This window comes from Macaca fascicularis, chromosome 3 (assembly GCF_037993035.2).
Source record: "Macaca fascicularis isolate 582-1 chromosome 3, T2T-MFA8v1.1".
Classification (NCBI taxonomy): Eukaryota; Metazoa; Chordata; class Mammalia; order Primates; family Cercopithecidae; genus Macaca; species Macaca fascicularis.
Genome location: NC_088377.1, coordinates 138,874,530 through 138,897,496, shown reverse-complemented (window position 1 = coordinate 138,897,496; position 22,967 = coordinate 138,874,530).

Sequence of the window (22,967 nt, the reverse complement as noted above, 5' to 3'; positions counted from 1 at the left end):
AGGCATGGCTAAGTACTCTAAGAATGACTTCAACAATTTTTTTATTCCTTAGAAAAAGAATGAGTGATATTGACCTATTTTGCATATAATAACATTCAAAAGGATCTCAGCAGTAGGCTTCTCTCTCTTTCTCTCTCCTTTCTTTTCTTTCTGTTTTTAAGACAGGGTTTTGCTCTGTTGTCCAGGCTGAAGTGCAGTAGCCCAAACATGGCTTACCGCCACCTTGAACTCCTGGGCTCAACCTATCCTCCCACCTCAGCCTCTTAGTGGCTGGGACTATAGGTGTGTGACACCATGCCTGGCTAATTTCTGTAATTTTTGTAGAGACAGGGTTTCACCATGTTGCCCAGGCTGGTCTCCAACTTCTGGGCTCAAGGGATCTGCCAGCCTCGGCTTCTTAAAGTGCTGAGATTACAGGTGTGAACCACCACACTGGCCAAGGCAACATCTTATAGATAGTACTTTTTTTTTTGACAGGGTCTCGCTCTATCACCCAGGGTCAAATGCAATGGCACAATCATAGTTCACTGTAACCTTGAATTCCTGGGCTCAAGCAATACTCCCACCTCAGGCTTCCCAATAGCTAGGACTCTGGGCATGTTCCACTAGTCCCAGGTAAATTTTAAATTCTTCGTAGAGATGGGAGCCTCATTACATTGTTCAGGCTGATCTCAAACTCTTTGTTTTGAGTGATGTTCCTGCCTCAGCCTCCAAAGGACGGGGATTACAGGGATGAGTTGCCCTCCCAGCCTAGATCGTGCTCTAGATTGTCCAGAGCATTAATCTGGAATTTTTCTTTTTGTTGGGTTTTCGTGTTTATTTTTTTCTCCTCTGTTCACTATTAAAGTATAGGACATTAATGATTCAGTAAAAATGTAAAGAAATGCCTATATCTTTATTACCTGGTGTGACAGTTAATATTGAGTGTCAATTTGATGGGATTGAAGGATGCAAAGTATTGTTCCTGGGTGTGTTTGTGAGGGTGTTGCCAAAGGAGATTAACATTTGAGTCAGTGGGCTGGGAAAGGCAGACCCACCCTTAATCTGGGTGGGCACCATCTAATCAGCTGCAGGTGCAAGCAGAATAAAAGGAGGCAGAAAAATGTGAAAAGACCAGACTGGCTTAGCCTCCCAGTCTACATCTTTCTCCCATGCTGGATGCTTCCTGCCCTCGAACACTGGACTCCAAGTTCTTCAGCTTTGGGACTTGGACTGGCTTCCTTGCTCCTCGGCTTGCAGACAGTCTATTGTGGGACCTTGTGACTGTGTGAGATAGTACTCTTTAATAAACTCCCCTTTATATATACATCTATCCTATTAGTTCTGTCCCTCTAGAGAACCCTGAGTAATACACCTAGCTAAAGTATCAACCTCAGCTATTATTTTTTAACACTTCCCTGTAAGACTTGAACTATAAGGCCAGGTAAATTCCCAAGATGGCAAACCACCATCCTGGAATCTTAGGAGTGGCATCCTCAAAATTTTTTAGAAGCAGATGATTGCTCAGTGACCAGCCCATTCCTTCTCACCTCTTCAAAATAAAGGGATCAAAACATAAACAAGAGTTTGTTTATCTGTTCCTTTATACAAGATACACTATGAGTAAGGGTAAACCTATGTCCTGGTCATGTTTTATACCTGTTGTCATAGCTTAATTTTTAATGATATTCCACTTTGACTTTCAAAAGTGTTCCAGTTTAAGACAATATATTATACTGTCATTTTGCCTATTAGATCCTCAGTATAATCCATTAACAATAGCATGTCATACTGAAACCACCTAACCACTATTAGAAGTTGCCCAGTACCAGACAGTCTTCTTAGTTGCAAGACTTGGAAACTCTTTGTGGGAAACATAAGCGAAAAATGAATGTCTTGGAGGCATATGGGATAACTCAATGTATGAAGAGAAAACTGAAGAACTAGTGTCCCTGTGCACCAAAACTAGAACAGCTCCCGGAGACGAGTTAAGAGAAACTGTTGAACAGCCTATTTAAGGTGCCACGAATTGAGATATTTTGCCTCAGAGATTCATTGTTTGTGACATTCTGCTAAAGTATCAAATTTAAAGACAGGGTATCTGATTGGTCTTGGGTCAAGTGTTCCTTTTTTAAATTTATTTATTTTATTATACTTTAAGTTCTGGGGTACATATGCAGAACGTGCAGTTTTGTTACATAGTTATACATGTGCCAAGGTGGTTTGCTGCACCCATCAAACCATCACCCGTATTAGGTATTTCTCCTAATGCTATCCCTCCCCTAGCCCCCGACTCCAACGGGCCCTAGTGTGTGCTGTTCCAGTCCCTGTGTCCATGTGTTCTCATTGTTCAACTTCCACTTATGAGTGAGAACATGCAGTGTTTGGTTTTCTGCTCTTGTGTTAGTTGGCTGAGAATGATGGTTTCCAGCATCATCCCTGTCCCTGCAAAGGACATGAAATCATCCTTTATTATGGCTGCATAGTATTCCATGGTGTATATGTGCCACATTTTCTTAATCCAGTCTATTATTGAGGGACATTTGGGTTGGTTCCAAGTCTTTGCTATGTGAATAGTGCCACAATAAACACACGTGTGCATGCGTCTTTATAGCAGCATGATTTATAATCCTTTGGGTATATGCACGGTAATGGAATTGCTGAGTCAAATGGTATTTCTAGCTCTAGATCCTTGAGGAATTGCCACACTATCTTCCTCAATGGTTGAACTAATTTGCACTCCCACCAACAGTGTAAAAGTGTTCCTATTTCTCCACATCCTCTCCAGCAGCTGTTGTTTCCTGACTTTTGAATGGTTGCCATTCTAACTGGTGTGAGATGGTATCTCATTGTGGTTTTGATTTGTATTTCTCTAATGATCAGTGGTGATGAGCTTTTTTTCATATGTCTGTTGGCTGCATAAATGTCTTCTTTTGAGAAGTGTCTGCTCATATACTTTGCCCACTTTTTGATGTTTTTTTTTTTTTCTTGTAAATTTGTTCAACTTCCTTGTAGATTCTGGATATTAGCTCTTTGTCTGATGAGTAGATTGAAAAAATTTTCTCCCATTCTGTAGGTTGCCTCTTCACTCTGATGATAGTTTCTTTTGCTGTGCAGGAGCTCTTTAGTGTAATTAGATCCCATTTGTCAATTTTGGCTTTTGTTGCCATTGCTTTTGGTGTTTTTAGATATGAAGTCTTTGCCCATGTCTATGTCCTGAATGGTATTGCCTAGGATTTTTTATAGTTTTAGGTGTTATGCTTAAGTCTTTAATCCATCTTGAGTTAATTTTTGTATAAGGCGTAAGGAAGGGGCCCGGTTTCAGTTTTCTGCATATGGCTAGCCAGTTTTCCCAACACCATTTATTAAATAGGGTGTCCCTCGTCCGTTGCTTGTTTTTGTCACATTTGTTAAAGATCACATGGTCGTAGATGTGTGGTTTTATTTCTGAGGCCTCTGTTCTCTTCCATTGATCTATATATCTGTTTTGGTATCAGTACCATGCTGTTTTGGTTACTGTAGCCTTGTAGTATAGATTGAAGTCAGATAGCATGATGCCTATAGCTTTGTTCTTTTGGCTTAGGATTGTCTTAGCTAAGGGGGCTCTTTTCTGGTTCCACGTGAAGTTTTAAGTAGTTTTCTTTCCCCAATTCTGTGAAGAAAGTCAATGGTAGCTTGATAGGAATAGCATTGAAACTATAAATTACTTTGGGCAGTATGGCCATTTTCATGATATTGATTCTTCCTATCCATGAGCATGGAATGTTTTTCCATTTGTTTGTCCTCTCTTATTTCCTTGAGCAGTGGTTTGTAGTCCTCTTTGAAGAGGTGCTTCACATCCCTTGTAAGTTGTATTCCTAGGTATTTTATTCTCTTTGTAGCAATTGTGAATGGGAGTTCATTCATGATTTGTTATTGGTGTATAGAAATGCTTGTGATTTTGCACATTGATTTTGTATCCTGAGACTGCTGAAGTTGCTTATCAGCTTAAGGAGATTTTGGGCTGAGATGATGGGGTTTTCTAAATATACAACCAGCAATCATGTCATCTGCAAACAGAGACAATCTGACATCCTCTTTTCCTGTTTGAATACACTTACTTTCTTTCTTTCTCTTGCCTGATTGCCCTGGTCAGAACTTCCAATACCATGTTGAATAGGAGTGGTGAGAGAGGGCATCCTTGTCTTGTGCTGGTTTTCAAAGGGTATGCTTCCAGTTTTTGCCTATTCAGTATGATATTGGCTATGGGTTTGTCATAAGTAGCTCTTATGATTTTGAGATATGTTCCATCAATACCTAGTTTATTGAGAGTTTTTAGCATGAAGTGCTGTTGAATTTTGTCGAAGGGCTTTCCTGCATGTATTGAGATAATCATGTGGTTTTTGTCATTGGTTCTATTTATGTGATGGATTATGTTTATTTATTTGCATATGTCAAACCAGCCTTGCATCCCAGGGATGACACTGAGTTGATCATGTGGATAAGCTTTTTGATGTGCTGCTGGATTCGGTTTGCCAGTATTTTATTGATGATTTTCACATCGATGTTCATCAGAGATATCAGTCTAAAAATTTGTTGTTGTTGTTGTTGTGTCTCTGCCAGGTTTTGGTATCAGGATGGTGCTGGCCTCACTAAGTGAGTTAAGAGGATTCACTCCTTTTCTATTGTTTGGAATCGTTTCAGAAGGAATGGGACCAGTTCCTCTTTGTACCTCTGGTAGAATTTGGTTGTGAATCCATCTGGTTCTGGACTTTTTTTGATTGGTAGGCTATTAATTACTGCCTCAATTTCAGAACTTGTTATTGGTCTTTTCAGGGATTTGACCTCTTCATGCTTTAGACTTAGGAGGGTGTATGTGTCCAGGAATTTATCCATTTCTTCTAGATTTTCTAGTTTATTTTCTTAGAGGTGTTTATAGTATTCTCTGATGGTAGTTTGTATTTCTGTGAGATCAGTGGTGATATCCTCTATATCACTTTTTTATTGTGTCTATTTGATTCTTCTCCTTTTTTTTTTTCTTTTTTATTCTGGCTAACAGTCTACCTATTTTGTTGATCTTTTCAAAAAAAGCAGCTCCTGGATTCATTGATTTTTTAAAAGGATTTTTCGTGTCTCTATCTCCTTCAGTTCTGCTCTGATCTTAGTTATTTCTTGCCTTCTGCTAGCTTTTGAATTTGTTTGCTCTTGCTTCTCTAGTTCTTTTCCTTTTGATGTTAGGGTGTCGATTTTAGATCTTTCCTACTTTCTCTTGTGGGTATTTAGTGCCATAAATTTCCCTCTACACAGTGCTTTAAATGTGCCCCAGAGATTCTGGTACATTGTGTCTTTGTTCTCATTGGTTTCAAAGAACATCTTTATTTCTGCCTTCATTTCATTATTTACCCAGTAGTCACTCAGGAGCAGGTTGTTCTGTTTCTGTGTAGTTGTGCGGTTTTGAGTGAGTTTCTTAATCTTGAGTTCTAATTTGATTGCACTGTAGTCTGAGAGAATGTTGTTATTTCTGTTCTTTTGCATTTGCTGAGGAGTATTTTACTTCCAATTATGTGGTCAATTTTAGAATAAGTGCAATGAGGTTCTTCGAAGAACAGTATATTCTGCTGATTTAGGGTGAAGAGCTCTGTAGATGTCTTTTAGGTCCACTTGGTCCAGAGCTGCGTTCAAGTCCTGAATACCCTTGTTAATTTTTTTGTCTTGTTGATCTGTCTAATATTGACAGTGGGGTGTTAAAGTCTTCACTATTATTGTATGGGAGTCTAAGTCTCTTTGCAATTCTCTAAGAACTTGCTTTCTGAATCTGGGTGCTTCTGTATTGGGTCCATATATATTTAGGATAGTTAGCTCTTCTTGATGCGTATATCCCTTTACCATTATGTAATGCCATTCTTTGTCTCTTTTGATCTTTATTGGTTTAAAGTCTGTTTTTTCAGATATTAGGATTGCAACTCCTGCTCTTTTTTTTGCTTTCCATTTGCTTAGTAAATCTTCCTCCATCCCTTTATTTTGAGCCTGTGTGTGTCTTTGCACGTGAGATGGGTGTCCTGAATACAGCACACTGATGGGTCTTGACTCTTTATCCAATTTGCCAGTCTGTGTCTTTTAATTGGGGCATTTAACCCTTTTACATTTAAGGTTAATATTGTTATGTGTGAATTTGATCCTGTCATTATGATGCTAGCTGTTTATTGTGCCCATTAGTTGATGCAGTTTACTCACAGTGTCGATGGTGTTTACAATTTGGTATGTTTTTGCAATGGCTGGTACCAGTTGCTCCTTTCCATGTTTAGTACTTCCTTCAGGAGGTCTTGTAAGGCAGGCCTGGTGGTGACAAATCTCTCAGCATTTGCTTGTCTGTTTACTTCTCTGTCACTTATGAAGCTTAGTTTTGCTGGATATGAAATTCTGGGTTAAAGATTCTTTTCTTTAAGAATGTTGAATATTGGCCCCCACTCTCTTCTGGTTTGTAGGGTTTCTGCCAAGAGATCTACTGTTAATTGGATGGGCTTTCCTTTGTGGGTAACCTGACCTTTCTCTCTGGATGCCTTTAACATTTTCTCCTTCATTTCAACCTTGGTGAATCTGACGATTATGCGTCTTGGGGTTGCTCTTCTCGAGGAGTATGTGGTGTTCTCTGTATTTCCTGGATTTGAATGTTGGCCTATCTTGCTAGGTTGGGGACGTTTTCCTGGATAATATCCTTAAGAGTGTTTTTCAACTTGGTTCCATTCTCCCCATCACTTTCAGGTACACCAATCAAAAGTAGATTTGGTCTTTTCACAAAGTTCCATGTTTCTTGGCTTTTTTTCATTCCTTTTTATTCTTTTTTCCTAATCTTGTCTTCACACTTTATTTTATTAAGTTGATCTTCAATCTCTGATATCCTTTCTTCCACTTGATCGATTTGGCTATGATACTTGTGTATGCTTCATGAAGTTCTCGTGCTGTGTTTTTCAGCTCCATAAGGTCATTTATGTTCTTCTCGAAACTGGTTATTCTAATTAGGAATTTGTCTAACCTCTTTTCAAGGTTCTTAGCTTCCTTGCATTGGGTTTGAACATGCTCCTTTAGCTCAGAGGGGTTTGTTATTACCCACCTTCTGAAGCCTACTTCTGTCAATTTGTCAAACTCATTCTCCATCCAGTTGTGTTCCCTTGCTAACAAGGAGTTATGATCCTTTGGAGGAGAAGAGGCATTCTGGTTTTTCTAGTTTTCAGCTGTTTTGCGATGGTTTCTCCCCATCTTCATGGATTTATCTACCTTTGATCTTTGATGTTGGTGACCTTCGGATGGGGTCTCTGAGTGGACATGCTAATCCTTGCTGTTTGTTAGTTTTCCTTCTAACAGTCAGGTCCCTCTGCTGCAGGTCTGCTGGAGTTTGCTGGAAGTCCATTCTAGACCCTGTTTGCCTTGGCATCACCAGCAGAGGCTGCAGAACAGCAAAGATTGCTGCCTGTTCCTTCCTTTGGAAGTTTTGTCCCAGAGGGGCACCTGCCAGATGCCAACCAGAGCTCTCCTGTATGAGGTGTCTGTCAGCCCTTATGGGGAGGTGCCTCCCAGTTAGGATACACAGGAGTCAGGGACCCACTTCAGGAGCCAGTCTGACCCTTAGCAGAGATTGAACGCTGAGCTGGGAGGTCTGCTGCACTTTTAAGGGCCATCAGATAGGGACATTTAATTCTGCTGAAGCTGTGCCCACAGCTGCCCCTTCCCCTAAGTGCTCAGTCCCAGGGAGGTGGGTGTTTTGTTTATAAGTCCCTTACTGGGACTGCTGCCTGTTTTTCAGAGATGCCTTGCCCAGAGCAGAGAAGTCTGGCAGTCTGGCCACAGTGGCCTTGCTGAGCTGCTGTGGGCTCCCCCAAATTAGAAATTCCTGGTGGCTTTGTTTACACTGAGAAGATAAAACCGCCTACTCAAACCTCAGCAATGGTGGATGCCCCTCCACCAACCAAACTCGAGCCTCCCAGGTGGATCTCAGACTGCTGCTGTGCCGGCAGCAAGAATTTCAACCCAGTGGATCTTAGCTTGCTGGGCTCTGTGGGGGTGGGACCCATCAAGCCAGACCACTTGGCTCCCTGGCTTCAGCCTGCTTTCCAGGGGAGTGAGCAGTTCTGTTTCACTGGCGTTCCAGGTGCCGCTGGGGTATGGAAAAACAGCCCAAAGGGCCAACCAGTTTTGTACTTGAAACCCATGGCTCTGGTGGCATAGGCACTGAAAGGAATCTCCTGGTCTATCGGTTGCAAAGACTGTGGGAAAAGCACAGCATCTGGGCCAGAGTTCACCCTTTCTCCTGGTACAGTTTCTCAGGACTTCCCTTGGCTAGGGGAATGAAATCCAAGACCACTTGCGCTTCCCGGGTGAGGCGACACCCCACCCTGCTTCAGCTTGTCCACCGTGGGCTGCACCCACTGTCCAACCAGTCCCTATGAGATGAACCAAGTACCTCAGCTGGAAATGCAGAAATCACCCATCTTTTGCATCAATCTTGCTGGGAGCTGCAGACTGGAGCTGTTCCTATCCAGCCATCTTGCCAGCGTTCTTTTTTTATTCTTTTTCTTTTAGATAGAGTCTTGCCCTGTTGCCCATGCTGGAGTGCAGTGGCGTGTGATCTTGGCTCACTGCAAACTCTGCCTCCTGGGTTCAGATGATCCTCCTGCCTCAGCCTCCCAAGTAGCTGGGATTACAGGCGCCCGCCATCACGCCCAGCTAATTTTTGTATTTTTAGTAGAGACGGGGTTTCACCATGTTGGCCAGGCTGGTCTAGAACTCCTGACTTTGTGATCTGCCCACCTCGGCGTCCTAAAGTGCTGGGATTACAGGCATGAGCCACCGCACCTGGCCAAGTGTTCCTCTTAATGATAGGGAAGGTCAAGCACTTTAATTAGCAATTCTTCCAAATGATATACAATGGGAAAAGTGAAACAGGATTGAGGTAGAAGGAAAGGTTGCTGGTCAGAAAACCACAAAGTTTCACCACCTACCTGTCAGGTAGTAATGAGGACTCATCTCAGAGGAGGTTTCAACTGACATGCATGATGCAGTACAGTTGAGAAATCCCCTTTTAAAGACTTGAGTTCATTCTTAAGACATAGGAAGACTTTTATATTATCATTTTAACCAATTGTTTAAAATTTCTACTCAACTTACTTTCACAAAATCCTTAGGTAAAAGTAAACAGGCATATAATGAACAACTGCTCTTTTCAGGTAAGCAAGTTCATCCACTTTTAACTCCTCCACATCTTGTTTCTGTTTGGATTTGCAGATGTAGTAACTGAGGAAACACATGAAAATATTAAAACAATGGTTGAGATCCATACTTCTCAATCTGGCATTTAATATTCTCCACAACTAAACCCAATCCTATTTTTCCAGCTCTATCATACCTATTCAGATATCCTGGGAAATATATCTACTCATCAATTCCAAACATGCACAATGTTTTCGTGATGCTTCTGCCTCAGCCTCCCAAAGTGCTGGCATTACAAGCGTGAGCCACCGCACCTGGCCCCACAGTGATTTTTTGATCCTTTGCCTTTGTCAAAACCACTTTCTCCTTATCATATTCAATTGTGACATATCCTTCAAGGGCCAGCTCATCTCATACTTACAGTGAACAAATTTATCTTGCTTTCATAGGTCAGAAATATCTATCTTATGTTGTAACTCTTCCTGGCAATTTCACTGTTTTGCATAAATCGTATTTCATGTGAATATGTATTATACTTCTGACAATATCATACATTTCTTAAGAAGCAGAAATTATTTATCATAATTTTTTAGATCCATAGCAGTGTGCCTTGAGATTTGTTAATTGACTATGAGTCTAAGTGTTTTTTTTTTTTTTTTGAGACGGAGTCTCGCTCTGTCGCCCAGGCTGGAGTGCAGTGGTGCTATCTCGGCTCACTGCAAGCTCCACTTCCCGAGTTCACGCCATTCTCTTGCCTCAGCCTCCTGAATAGCTGGGACTACAGGCGCCCGCCACCGCGCCCAGCTTATTTTTTGTATTTTTAGTAGAGACAGGGTTTTACCGTGGTCTCGATCTTCTGACCTTGTGATCCACCTGCCTCGGCCTCCCAAAGTGCTGGGATTACAGGTGTGAGCCACCATGCCCAGCGAGTCTAAGTTTTAAGTAACAATGACCAACATCTACAGATAAACCCAAATTGCTATGCCCTCTGCTTTAAAAAAATGTTTAAAATAACTCTCTTACTATCTTTAATATGTTTATTGAAGAAAGTTTCCACCTTTAAATAGCATTGGGATCTTAGCCAGTTAGACCAATTAGCTCATATCCATTTATAGATTCAAAATGAGTGCACTCTTCTTGCATGACTCTACTTGATGTAATTAAATGTCCTTTTATGACATGAAAACCAGAGTGATGGTACTTTAAACAATTACAAATCTTGAAAATTCATACATTGGAATCGTTCAATTAATTTTAGCGTTTAAACATAATACAAAATAACACATTCCTTTAGTTCCTTTATATTAAACTCTCTATACTGGTCCTGATTTTCATACAATATAGACTTGCTGACAAATTGTCAAGCTTTTGGCTGGTTTTAATCTTTGAAAGAACTTGAAAAAAATTCAGCAGCAACACACAATTCCTTTACTAAAAACATCTATTGCTCTCCCAAATTTACTCATATAATTACCGCCATGTTAGCCTCATGTTCTATGATTTTTGCTAAAAGATGGTATTACAGTTTTATAATTACTGATTTCTTTCTGTCACCTGTAATGGAGTTGTTTTGTGCCAGAAAAACTATTAAACACACACTGTTAAAGGATTTAACTATGCTGGCTTTAAAAATATATATAGGTTACCATTTGTCTTTTGCTCTTAATTGGTAAGTCCAAACATTTACAGTAGTAACTTTAAAATGACATTAAAAATTCTTTTAAGTTTCTATCACTAGTGGCTAGTGTTTGTTTATACATGCCATTCCCATCCCTTCAAGAATTTTTCGGTTGAAGTTTATAATTTTTCTGTCTAAATTAAGATCTATAGATTTTTTGAAGCTATATGCACTTATTTGAACATCTAGTCTAACCAGTCACTTCACATAAATGTAGCTCTTTGTGAGTTGACATATACACATGAAATTGTTCCAAGTTGTGGCATTGTCAGGTCAGGAACGCACCCAATTCTCTGGATTTAAGTGACAATGTCATTGTTGAAAGCATAGTGTTCATTTAGTCTTCTATAAAAGCAAACAAATATGCTTTAAAAGTCCAAGGTATCATAATGCCCAGAAATGTGGCACTGTAACTACCCCAGTATTTATCAAGTGTAAATATTAATATATTTAATATATTGTAGAAAGTTTCTATATCCACAAACATGTTAAAAAACATCTGTGTGCTTTTTTTTTTTCGTGGTCAACAACCTCTCAAATATGTCTTGCTTTGAGGGGAAAAAAGCATTATAATATCAAAAATAAATATGACTCTCTGTCTTGGTTCATTTTGTGTTGCTATAATACCACAGACTAGATAATTTACAAAGCAAATACATTTACTTCTCTTAGTTCTAAAGGCTGAGAAGTCCACTATCAAAGTGCTAGCATCTGGTGAGGGCCTTCTTGTTGTATCATCCTATGGTGGAGGGAGAGAGGGTGAGAGAGCACAAGAGAGATCAAGAGGCCTTAGAACTCATTTTTATCAGGGACCCACTCCTGGTATAACAAAATTGATCTATTCATGAGGCTAATTACCTCTGAATGATCCCACTTCTTAATATTGTCACAGTGGGAACTACATTTCAACATGAGTTTTGGAGGAGACATTTAAACCATAGCACTCTCTAAACATGACAGTATCCTTGCTAAGTCACCCAAAGTTTGTCCAAGTGGCGTTTGCTCTCCTTTCATGATACTTTTCTGCACACATCTCTGATAGTGTAATTGGTTATAGCATTACAGTAATAACAGTAAATCTTGGATTTTATAAGTATGTACCAGACAGTTTTGTTCAGTTCCAAACCAACAAACACGCTTCTAAATGGATTTGATCTTTACATGTTGTATTAGTTGGTAGGGCTGCAACAACAAAATGCCACAGACTGGGTGGCTTAAACCAAAGAAATTTACTTTCTCACAGTTCTGGAAGCTGGAAGTTCAAGATCAAGGTGTTGGCAGGTTTGGATTTACCTGAGGCCCCAGTGATGTTAGATTAGGACTCACCTCAATGAACTCACTTAATCTTTACCTCTTTAAAGGGATTATTTCCAAACCTAGTCATATTTTGAAGTACTGGGAATAAGGGCTTCAACATATAAAAATTTGGGGGCGTGGGGGTGGGAGGGGAACAATTCAGTCCACAATACACTGTGTCACTAAGCAAGAACAGTGGGCAAGAAAGCAAAGGCAAGTCATTTTGAAATCATCACACCCATGTGTGAAAATTTCCACTACACCATGGCTGAAGATGATGAAAAGTTTATGGCATGTAAAAGAAAGTAAGTTTTCCCATATAGTTGGAATTTATCACCCATCCACACTTGCTTCATCAACTTTTTACCAGTAGATCCCTTTTACTCTTTAGCATAGGTGTGCTCCCGGAGAGGCATCACCTAGCACAGGGGTTTCCAAACTGTTTTGTGGAATGCTCTATGATTCACAAATTCTTGATGTATATTTCACTTTGAATATATTTAAACTTGCACACAAATGCATTACATTTATAAAATAAAACTAAAAACAGGTTCAATTGGAACACTGAAAGCCAATCATGTATATAATGGATGCTGCTGGGCTCAAGTGATTCTCCTGCCTCAGCCTCCCAAGCAGTTAGGATTACAGGCAGGTGCCATCACATGTGGCTATTTTTTTTTTTGTTTGTTTGTTTTTAAGAGACAGGGTCCTGGTATGTTGCCCGGGGCTGGTCTTGATCTCCTGCACTCAAGCAACCCTTTTGCCTCAGCCTCCTAGAGTTGCTGGGATTACAGGTATGAGTGACCATGCCCACCTCTTTTGAAGGCTTTTTAAAAATAGTTCAGATACTGTGCACTTTTACTCATGTAAAATCACATAAGGAGGCATCATCCATGCCAGGCAAGTTGTGGGTACATTTGCCCAAGGCTTATTCTCATGACAGTACTAGAGACAATTTTGACTGCATTTAATAAGTGAATATCTTCATGATTTGATCCTTTGATTATTTCCAGTGCTGTCATTTGGAGGGAATCTCATATGACATGTATACTCATATTTTCTTCTGATTGAACAAATCCCAAATCCTTCAGCTTTCTGGGATCAACATTAATTTTAATACTTACACAATAGCAGAATGGGTCCCATCTCTCATATTATGACTAGCATCCCAGTATTTCAGGGGAGAGTGGGTAGGAATTAAGTTCCTTTTATTTTATACCTTAACTTTGGGCTTCACTTCACCTGCTCCACCATCTTTTGGGTCTCTTATTTCACTCTACCCACTTTGCCCCAAGCTGAATATTACTTCAGTTCTTTATTTTTCCAAAGCACTGCTTAAAAATTTTTCTTGTAAATAATTTTACTAAAGTCTTGCTGATATAGATTGGCAATCAGAAGCCTGGTTGGAACATGAATACAAAAAAGCAAAAACTTCAAATGCAATGCTAGATTCATTATTTTTGGATACCTAATCAGTTCTTTCTCACTATGTAATTCCTTATTGGTCGTGGGCCTCTGTGTACCCACAGCCTCTGCTGTGTGCCTGGGGCTCGTTTTTGTTTCTTTTCTCCTTATAGCTGTACTCTCCTGACTCTATTTCAAATATCCTCAGCTGGACACTTTCAGTCCCTTGAGTTATAATTAAACAATTTCTCTTACTTTCTTGGCAGAGGAGTAGTTTCCTCTTTACTTTGTTCATTCCTTCCCAAACATACTCTTGGTGGATCTTAGCTTTAATGTCCAAAGGGGTTCTTTACCTCATATAGGAAATAGAAATCGTCCCAATTTAAACTATGCCATATTTTTTATAAATTGGAAAGAACTTGCGTATTGCTTCCTATAGAGTTCTTTTTCTTCTTTCTATTCATGCTTTTTGGTGATGTTGAAAAAATTACCTATGAAAACACATTATAAAGAACAGAAAAATGCAGGCTGGGCGCTGTGGCTCACGCCTGTAATCCCAGCACTTCAGGAAGCCAAGACGGGTGTATCACCTGAGGCCAGGAGTTCGAGACCAGTCTGGCCGACATGGCAAGACCCCATCTCTACTAAAAATACAAAAATTAGCCAGGAGGGGTGACACGCTCCTATAGTACCAGCTACTCGGGAGGCTGAGGCAGAAGAATTGCTTGAACCCAGGAGGTGGAGGTTGCAGTAAGCCGAGATGGCACTACTGCACTGCAGCCTAGGAGACAGAATGAGAGTCCATCTCAAAAAAAAAAAAAAAAAAAGAAAAATGCGGAAAATATAACAATGTGTATAGTTACATATTGATTAACCTCAAGATAAGTCATATTATACTATGTTATCTCCAACCTTCAAGTGGTTATTGAAGATATTGAAAACAATATATGAAATTTATGATTTGTGATAAACAGAAAGAAAAGCATTTACACAAGGTAATTCAAAAACGAAGAAATCAAAATGGTTATAATTTGGTATGGACATTTTCCTGTTATATTAGAAAAATGTATATATACTTATATACATAAATATATACAAGTTATAAACATATTTTAGTATATATGTTATATAAATTTATATTTATGTTAATTATATTGATGTTATACAAATTTATATTTATATTAATTATGTTTATATTATACAAATTATATAGTAAATTATATAATTATTATAATTATATATGTATATACATATAAAATATATAGAGCCAGAAATCCATATAAGTATAGAAATAGTTTTTATATTTGTTGTAAAAAATATGAATAAAATCTTTGTATGTTTTATTGAGCAAAATTAAGTAGTTTAAAAATGTTGGCATTATTCTTTATGTCTCTATTTATTTCACATTCCTCAGCCTACTCCTCAGTAAATTATTCATCTCTACCTAAAAAATATTCTGGAATCTGCTCCTTAACATGATCTTTGCTGCTACCACCTGCAGTGACTCCTGACACTACCTGCAGTTCGGCCAAACTTTACAGGCTCAGGGCCGAGTTCTCCACAAGATTTTTGTTATTTCAGACACCAGCCACACGCTCAGAGGTTCCTAGGTTCACCCTCACTTCTGACCAATTAGCAACACATTAGAGAGTTCCTACACTACCTTTTCAGGCTTCATAATTTATTGGAACATATTCAGGAAAGGACTATACTTCCAATTACAGCGTTATGATGGCAAAAATAATATAAACTGGACCAGCCAAAAGAAAAGACAGATAGGGTGAGATCTGGGAGGATCCCAGATTAAAACTTCCTATGTCTTCCCCCTGTCAATACATGTCACCTTCCTAGCACATCAATGGGTAAAAATATGTATAGAATATTGTCAACCAAGGAAACTCACCTGAGTTTTAGTGTCCAGAGTTTTTACTGGGGTTTCACAATAGACATGGATAATTGAACTGTTGACCAGATGATTGAATTCAACCTTCAGCCTTCCCTTCCTCTGAAAGTTCAATGGTAGTTAATGGTAGGTCTCTAGATAGTTTAAATCAGTGAGAATGAATCATCCCTGAAATTGGAGTTAGACATCTATTATTTTCCTTAATTGACAGCATTAAATGTGTCAGATTAAGAAGAAACAGTCTGAAATCTTTTTTCACCAATTAGTGAACAAATAAATGGCAGTGGACCCAATTATTGGCTAAAATAACACATTATTAAGACAGTAATTTATCTCTGAGATAAAATATTTCTTATTTCAACTGCTGGATTGAATTATCACAATAGTGTCATGAGATGATAAGATGAAATATTTAAAACATTTTTTTTTTGTAAAAGAGTAGACAGTAAATACTTTCAGCTTTGTGAGCCACAAATTCTCTGTCACAACTATTCAACTATGTAATTGCATTGTAAAAGTAGCCATAAGCAACATGTAAATAAACAGGTGTGATTATAATTCAATACAACTTTGTTTACCAAAATAAGCAGCAGGTAGGATCTGGCTTATGGGTGATAGGCCAATAAAAAAGGATATGGTGGTAACTTATTTATCAAGCAGAATTTTCCCAATGCAATGCTGTAAAAACTACTAAAACAAATTGGATGCTAAAGGTTATATTGTTACCAAAACATCAGGGGTTCGACCCAGGTCCTGCTGCTCACTGAACAGAAAGCCAATAACTAACACAACAAGTATTGTCAGGGAAAAAAGCTTTAATGAGATCACCTCAAATCCGCCTCCCTGACCAACTAAAATTGGGAGTTTCTAGAAAAGAGAAAAATATATAATTATGTGTGGGAAAACCGGAGCTAGGAAGGGGTAAGGAAGAGGAGTTGGTTAACAAAAAGCAGGTGGTCAGTTAGGCAAGCAGGAATTAGGGAAGGGTAAGAAAGCAATCGCGACTAATTAGGAGTCTGGCATCTCATTGTCTAGATGTAGCAATCTGGTGCCTTGCAGTTCTTTGATACATTTTGAGAGCCCAGAAGGTCATTTCTTCAGGAAGAAACTCAGATAACACAAACTTAGCTTCAAGCTTTAAAACCAGAAAGGTCAATTTCTATGTTTCTCAAAGAAAAAAAAAAAAAAAAAAACTGTCTATGGGATTATTGAGTTGGTTTCAATATGAGACTTCCATCTTCTTATAAAAGAGTCTCACTGTCCTCATGGATACAATTTATGGTAAATACAAGTTACACATTTGAACACAAAAATAAATTTGTTTTTGGACTTCTGCTTCTAGCAAAATGGAGAAGATTTTTTAAATATATTTCTTCCACTAATTACAGCTAAAAGTTCTAGACATTATATGTAAAATGAACATAATAAGACTCTGAAAAGTAGAGAAAAGAAGGCAGACCATTTAGAGGTGCTGAAACCAGAGAAAAAACATGATAGTAAATTCCCTGAGTTTTCTTTTGGCCTCATGTATCCCAGACAGAATGCTGGAAAATTGACAAACTGGAAATATAAATAGGGGCAGACAAAAATAAACCCAATGAAAGCCTGTCCTCTGTAGTCAATTGATCAGGAAATGGGAGGATTAGCAAGACGGAAACATTTTACACAATAAATAACTGCTCTACTCTGGCTAAACACCAGAGAAATAACTGTGGCCCCAATCCTGCCCTCCATGACAGCAAAGGCTAAGTGGGAAGCCTAGAATTACACCATTCCTAACCCACCTTCCTGGACAGTGTGAGAGAAGGCCAAGGTAGGGAGCTGGGATGTTCTTCCCCACTGGGCAATAAGGAGTGTCCATTCCAACAGTGTCAGTGGAAACCAAGTGGGGAGCATGGATGGTCTTCCACCCCATGCAGTGACTAGGTGGCCTTTCCCCTCTTCACCAGGGTGGGGTCAGAGGAGGACTAATGAAGAATCAAGACATTCCCTAACACCCAGAGATGAGGCCACTCCTGCCCTGCTGTCAGTGCTGGGCAGAACTCCTACCCTGATCAGCAATAAGAAAGCACTCCTGCTCCTCCTAGTCATTGTGGTATCAGCAGAGGGATCATGCATCATGGTATCAGCAGAGGGATCATGCATCATGGTATCAGCAGAAGGGAGCCAGAATTCCACCCATACCCAGCAGAGCAAAAAGAATGTGTCTTATTTAATCTCAATGAAGGCTGAGAGAGAACTTGACCTTCCACCCCTACCTGGAAGTAACAAGGTGGCACCCCTCTCTTCCTCTGCTGCAGCAGTGTCAGAGAAAGCCAGCTATGAAAGATTTACATAAAATCCAGAGTCTCATAATGTGACCCACAAAATATCCAGGACTTAATTAAAAATACTATGCTATTCCAAGAAAAAGGAAAACCACAATTTGAATAAAAAGGGAAAAACAATACATACAAACATCGAGATGACAAACATGTTAGGACTATCTGACCAAGATTTTAAAGCAGAAACTTAAACCATGTTTTAACAAGCATTACAAATATGCTTGAACCAAATGAAAATAGTCTCTGAAAGGAAACAGAATATGATGGCAACAAAATAGAAGAAGAAAAAAAAGAACCAAAGGGAAATTCCAGAACTCAAGCATGCAATAACTGCAATAAAAACTCAGTGAGTAGATTCAACGGCAGAATGGAAACAACAGAGAGAAAATAGATTTTTAAAAAATTGACAAGACTGCAGGGACCTATGGGGCAATAATAAAAGAGCTAACATTCCTATCATCACTCTCTGGGAAGGAGTGTACAAAGAGGGCAGGACTGTGAAAGTACCCAACAATATGATGACTGAAACCAGTATAGGTACCTAGAATAATATGAAACTCGGAAGATTCAACAGTATAAACAAAACAAAACAATTTGAAAATACACAAAAGGCATGAAGGTTAAATTAAGGTGAACTTCAGGAAGTTTAATGCTCTGACTATTGGAAACAGAATGACCATAAACCAGAAAGAACTCTTAACTTATTAAGGGTTACTTGGAATTTTTTGAGCTTATAGAAAATTTACTCAGTAACTGTACCTCCATGAAGCAACTGAGAATGTGCTTGTGATGCAAATGGCTATTTTTCTGCATAACAATTGCTTCTGTTAACAATACATTTAAATGGTGTGTTTTCCCTGGGAATGATTTCCTTTCAGAGGAGGATCGTATTTATTGAATATAAAAGGCTGATGACAATAGCAAAAAGAACAGTGGTTCCAACCATCACATCTTGATATGACTTAATGGGGAAAAATTTACCAAGACATATTTATTTGATACATGAATTTCCAAGATTGCATGGCACAATTCTGGTTTTATACCATCCATCCATCAGTGTAAATGCACACCATAGCTAACGCCTACATGGCTGGGTAATACTTATGGGGAGCAGCTATTAGTAATGTTTTATTTAACCCTGACTTCTTCCGTTAGATTCAGCTATATATTTATTTCTACTGGCAACTCTGTATAGCAGCCTTAATAAGAGTCTATGGGAAATAAGTATTTGAATTTCACAATATGTATACATGAAGCTAAAAATTTCCTCAAAGCTTCGCTGACAATGTTCTCAAGGTTAGGTTTCCACATGCAGTTATTTACAATTCGGTATTTTTTTTATTTTGACAGGGTCTCACTCTGTTGCCCAGGTTGGAGTACAGAGGTGGGCTCACAGCTCACTAGAGTCTTGACCTCCTGGGCTTAGGTGATCCTCCCATCTCAGCCTCCTGGATAGCTGGAACGACAGGCACACACCACCATACCTAGCTAAATTTTTGTAGAGATGGTGCTTCACTGTGTTGCCCAGGCTGGTCTTGAACTCCTGGACTCAAGTGATCTGCCTGCCTCAGCCTCCCAAAGTGCTGAGATTAGGCATGGGCCACTGTGCTCAGCCCTAGAATTCAACTTTAAACAAAGAATTAGTTAATAAACATGCTGATAGTCATTCTTTATTTATAATAAATGGTGGAAGTTGGAAATATCTATCATATGTATGACCAAAGTGTATGCTTTTCAAAGACAATCACTATCCTTTACTCATCTCTATATTTCCCTCAGGGCTACTTATAGAACTCTATATCTACTAGACATTCAATGTATTTGTCAAATGAATGCATGAGTGTGAATGATGTTTATTTTCCTTAAAATATGTGTCCCAGACTCAGCTACCATTTTTCAGGACTATATTCTGCTTTAACATTTACTATTGAATTTAAAAATAACTCACTGATTACTATATTTTGAGTTTTGCTTTAAAACACACACACACACACACACACACACACACACACACACACAAAATTGGAAAAGCAAAAAGCAACCCTTGATGTCCTAAAACCAGTGTGCCAGTCACAACAAGGACTCTTGTCAGGAGCTGACCTGGTGCTCACAGCTAGGCCGTGCTGCTATTCTGTTGAATGTAAACATCCTCAGATTATCAACATCAGACAAGTTTACTCTGAGACCAAGATAAAGTGTGGCAACACAAGGCCTCTTCACAATTTTATCTAAACAGACAAAAAGAAGGCCACTGTGTCACCACAAACTACCAAATGCCTCCATTTCCCAGTAAATGTAAGCAAATATAAATGACTACTTTAAAAAATCAATTACAGCTTTGTTCTCATTCTAGTTGCTTTCTCTATTTCTCTAAAATTTATTGAGATACTCTTATGGGGATCTTTGGGGTGTCACTTTTCTGGCTGGAAACCTGTGGCCGGTGGCGCCTTTGCCCGAGTTTTGCTCGGGCCAGCTGGGCTCGTTCCACCCACTCAGCCTGGCAGGCTGCATAGCTCATGGTACTGGCCTGGATCCCACGCCTGGGCGAGGCAGGCGTGGAGCAGTGAGAAGGTGTGTGAGTGAGTGTGAGGTCCGGGCATTGCACAGTCAGACACGCTAGGGCTGCTGCCATGGGGTGGGCAGCTCCAGGTGCCGGCACGGGTGCCCGCTCACTGCGAGGCTGTGACTGAACCAGGTGCAGTGCAAGCAGCTTCCCAGGCTGGCACCAGGGAATGCGGTGGTGCCTGTAAACATGGAGAGGCCAGGAACTGCAGGGTCCCAAAACGAGTCACAGCTCTGTCTCGGGGAGCTCCCAGGTCTGGGTTCGCCGAAAGTCCACAGCTCTTCTTTCCTTCTCTTCATCCACAACGTGGTGAGCAAGCGACATGTTTCAGCCCTGTTTGTGTTACAGCAGCTCTTTTAGCCTCACCATTCAATGGGTCCTGAGTTCTTGTCTCACGACCAGGAAGAAAGAAGTAGAGGGTGAGCAAGACAAACAGGAGATTTATTGAGCAATAGAACAGCTCAGAGAAGACCCGCTGGGGGCAGCTCCTCTTTGTAGCCTGGGTGTCCCAACCAGTATTCAGCTCGTGCCAGAAAAAGGGTAGCTCCTCTCTGTAGGCAGGTCGTTCCAACAAGTGTTCAGCTATCAGCAGAGAGGGCAGCTCCTCTCTGTTGCTGGTCATCTTGTTGTCTGCAGCTATCAGCAGAGAGGAGGCACTGGAGTGGGTGGCTCCTCTCTGCAGGCATGTCGTCTGCAGCTCTCAGTAGACAGGGTAGCTCCTGTCTGCAGCGGGTCATTCCAGCATCTCTGCGTCCTCTGCTCTGCTCTGGCTGAGACTGGAACTTTTATGGGCCTCAGAGGGGAGGAAGTGCGTGCTGCTTGGCTCATGGGGTGCCGTGGGTGGGCCTGGAAACGGCACCACAAGCTCCCACTCCTGTCTGCAGGACTGGCAGCATGGCCCCCAGCCTCAAGCCCTCCCTGGCCCGAAGGTAGGGCCTCACCAGGGACCCGCCCTCTTCCACCGAGGAGACTGCCTCCTGCAGCAATTCTTGATACCCAGGCTGCTGGCACCAAGGGGCACCTGCAAGCCAGCTCTAGAACCACCCTCAGCTTCCTCTAGGCTTCCCCTTTCATGCCTGCAAGTGCCCAACGTCTGGAGGGGGCCAAAGTGACAGGGGGCTGGGGTGTCAGCATTTCCCTAAGTGTGGGCACACCTGGCCGGGCTGTGACAGTGTCCATGCTTCGCCCCACTCTGAGACGGGAGCAGGTGCCCTAAGCAGGAAGAGGCATGGCAGCGAGAACGGATACCCCCGAGCCTGCGGGGACAGGGGTCCTTCCTGGGCCCCCAGAGGTGCAGACTACAGAGGTGCTCGAGTCCTGTGCCTAAGAGGGCAGCTGGGAAGCTCCTGTCCTGCCAGCTCAGAAGGGGCGGGGCTTCCTGCTTGTCCCCTGCTCCGGGTGGCTCCGTGGAGTGTGCAGTCTCGGCCTCACCCCTGAGATTGGAGTGGGCGCCAACAGCGAGAAGAAGCTAGGTAGCGGGAGCAGGGACTTCTGAGACTACAGGAGGCAGGGGGGCCTTCCCGGGCCCCCAAGAGCACAGAGACGCAGAGGACCAAAGCCGTGGCAGAGCGGCTCCAGCGGCACCCAGGGAGGGAGGGGCTCCTGCCTGCTCCATGGAGTTGGGGGTGGGTGGCGGGACTTCTGCTGGCTCCAAGGAGTGTTATAGCCCTGGCCGCGCCTCCCCGTTGCAGGTTGCAGCCGGTGTCTTGGTAGTGGCCGCTCTAGATGGGCCACTGCTGCCATCAATACACACTTGAAAGCCCATGTTTCCTGTATTGTCTGGGAACTAAAGAAGTTAAACAACATGCCTCCTTTCCTCTTTAGAAAAATTTTAAACCCACAGAAAATTTGAAAGAACAGAACTAACACAACCATAAAACCTCTTTCTAGATTCAACTATTGTTAGGATTTTGCTACAGATGGTTATCTGTATGTGTATATGTGTGTGCTTAATACATATAACACACATACATGCACACACACATACATATTTAAGTTGCAGATTTACTCCTAAATCATTAAACATGCATGTCCTATGAATAAAAACAATTTTCTAAATAACCACAATACCTTTGTGGTTTGTCTTCTTCCTCAAAGATTTTACAATCTAATACCCAGAACCTCTGAATAGTTACCCTATATGGTAAAAGGAACTTTGCAGATGTAACTAAATTAAGGACCGTGAGATGGGGCAAAAAAAAGTGGTTGGGCAAGAAAAAAGTAACCCTTGACAACCTGAAACCAGGTGGGCCCAATCTAATTACATGGTTCCTTTAAAGTAGAAGACCTCTCCTTGATGTGGTCAGAGGGAGATGTGACTATGGAAGAATGATTAGAGAGACGCGACATTGCTAACTAAGAAGATGGATAAAGAGAGCCCCAAAGCCATAATGTTGGTGGCATTTTAAAGCTCAAAGAGGCAAGGAGATGAATTCTTCCTGTGAGCCCTTAGAAAGTAAGGCAGCCCTGTAAATACTTTGATTTTAGCTCAGTGTGACCCATGTGAAATTTCCAACGTACAGAACTATAAAACAAATTTGTGTTGTTTTAAACCAAGTTTGGGGAGATCTGTAATAGCATTAATAGAAAACAAATACAACTATTTTTATCTGTAAGAAAATTAACAGTTAATTCTAT